Source organism: Callithrix jacchus, chromosome 15, assembly GCF_049354715.1.
Source record: "Callithrix jacchus isolate 240 chromosome 15, calJac240_pri, whole genome shotgun sequence".
Taxonomy (NCBI): domain Eukaryota; kingdom Metazoa; phylum Chordata; class Mammalia; order Primates; family Cebidae; genus Callithrix; species Callithrix jacchus.
In genome coordinates, this window is record NC_133516.1 from 50869435 (window position 1) to 50872197 (window position 2763).

A 2763-nucleotide genomic window follows, 5' to 3' on the forward strand; every position below is an offset into this window, starting at 1 on the left:
AACATCTTACAATAATTTTATCTAATTACAATAAAAATTTGCATGTTAAAACAAACAATTCAGTCATTTACACAAGTAGTACTATGTAACTCAAGTACTTTCAAACAGCTTAGCTAAGTAGTAAACAGAGGAGATTTGGGGCAGATTCAGGTTGAAATTAACTGTACAATTAGAGGTCCAAGACTTCTAATTATACAGCTTTGGCTAAATGACCTAAACCATCTAAAACTTACTCAGCTCTCAGATGAAGACAGTCACCTTCTCACAATGCTACTTTGAGAATTTTAGTTCCCTCACTTTCAAAATTGTAGGCTACATCTGTAACTTTTCAGGTAGAGCATATAAATTTATTCCATATGGTTTTATAATGAAACTTATTCAATATGTAGCTAGAAAGATTAATGAAAACTTAATTCAATGACACATAAGTAATCAAAAAACATTTGAACAGAAAACTGCCAAAGTTTTGTTTGGCAGTTTTTTTTTTATTTGGCATCAGTCAGAAAGAATGAGAACATATATATATTCTCACATTAAAATATTAGCACCAGGCCAGGCCTGGTGGCTCAACACCTGTAATCCTACCACTTTGGGAGGCCGAAGTGGGTGGATCACCTGACGTCAGGAGTTCAAGACCAGCCTGGCCAACATGATGAAACCCCGTCTCTACTAAAAATACAAAAAACTAGCTGGGCGTAGTGGCGCATGCCTGTTATCCCAGTTACTCAGGAGGCTGAGACAGAACTGCTTGAATCCAGGAGGTGGAAGTTACAGTGAGCCGAGATCACACCATTGCACTCCAGCCTGGGGCAGCAAGAGTAAAGAAAACTGTCTCAAAAATTGAAAAACAAAAAAACTAGCACCTACTTTTTTAGTGTTTGTGCTTAATTTTGTTTCAAGTCTTATTCACTTTAAAGAAACAAAAATGAGGCAACATGTTGGCTAGGTTTTTGGCAGGCTTCCCAGGGACAAAATGGCTATGGCTAACAATTTCTACCTGTGCTATTATGTAGGGCACAAGGACAAGCTCCAGTACCAGTTTCTGGAGTTTGAATTTCAGCCGGACGGAAAGCTTAGATATACTAACAACAATTACAAAAATGATGTCATGATCAGGAAAGAGGTTATGTGCACAAGAGTGTTATGGAAGAACTGAAGAAAATTACTGATGACAGTGAAATTACAAAAGAAGACCATGCTTTGGGGCCTCCCCCTGACAAGGCTGGCCGACAGGAGCTTGAAACTGTAATTGGAGATGAGCATCATATTTTACCACATCAAAAATGGGTTCTCTTATTGACATAAATCAGTCAAAGGATCCTGAAGGCCTTCGAGTATTTTACTGTTTGCTCCAAGACTTGAATTGTTTAGTTTTCAGTCTCGGATTATACTTCAAGATTAAACCAATTTAAATTGTATGTGAAGCAAAAAAAAAAAAAAATTTGAATGCAGGCCAGGTGCAGTGGTTCACATCTGTAATCCCAGCACTTTGGGAGGCCAAGGTGGGAGGATCACAAGATCAGGAGTTCGAAACCAGCATGACCAACATGTGGAAACACCATCTCTACTAAAAATACAAAAATTAGCCAGGCATAGTGCCACATACCTGTAATCTCAGCTACTCAGGAGGCTAAGGCAGGAGAATCACTAGAACCAGGGGAGGCAGAGGTTGCAGTGAGCTGAGATCATGCCACTGCACTACAGCCTGGGCAACAGAGCAAGACTGTCTCAAAAAAAAAATTGTATATAAACTGAAAATAAGAAAATACATTAGCAGGCTTAATGGTTATCCTAACTTGAGTCCACATAGGTTGGACAGTAAATTCTGTAAATAAAACCTGCCTTTTAAAAATTTGCTCTAGTAAAACATGCCAAATCTTGGGGGAGCGGGGCGGCGGGGAGACATGGCCTGGCACGGTGGCTCACACCTGTAATCCCAGCACTTTGAGAGGATGAGGCAGGTGGATCACCTGAGTTCCTAAGTTTAAGACCATCCTGCCCAATCTCTACTAAAAATACAGGCCAGGTGCGGTGGCTCACGCCTATAATCCCAGCACTTTGGGAGGCCGAGGCTGGTGGATCACGAGGTCAAGAGATCGTGACCATTCTGGTCAACAAGGTGAAACCCCATCTCTACTAAAAATACAAAAATTAGCTGGGCAAGGTGGTGCATGCCTGTAGTCCAAGCTACTTGGGAGGCTGAGGCAGAAGAATTGCTTGAACCCAGGAGGCAGAGGTTTGTGGTGAGCCGAGATTGTGCCATTGTACTCCAGTATGGGTAACAACAGCGAAACTCCGTCTCAAATATATATATATATATATATATATATATATATATTTTGTGTGTGTGTATATATATATATATATATATATATACACACAAAAATTAGACCAGGCACAGTTGCGGGCACCTGTAATCCCAGTTATTTGGGAGGCTGAGGCAGGAGAATCACTTGAACCCTGCAGAGGTTGCTGTAAGCTGAGATCGCACCACTGCACTCCAGCCTGGGCAACAAGAGAAAAACTCCATCTCAAAAAATAAGAAAAAAGAAAAGAAAAGAAAGAAGCAAAATCATTATATCATTGATACAGCAAGTTAAATTAAACCAGTAAATTTTTACTATAGAAATCATTATAGCAAAAGTATTAGTTCAAGTGCAATGAAAATTTGATGTAATTCTGCTACACATTTAAAAATATTCCTATACTACCATGGAACTACTTATTACCTTAATATGCTTTTAAAAATTTCAGTGAAAGAAG

General features: G+C 39.4%; 1 pseudogene; it reads left to right on the forward strand.

The window, feature by feature from the left end:
• The first annotated feature begins 866 nt into the window (after nt 1–866).
• Nucleotides 867–1451, forward strand: LOC100391767 (protein mago nashi homolog 2 pseudogene; annotated as a pseudogene).
• The last annotated feature ends 1312 nt before the right edge of the window (nt 1452–2763 follow it).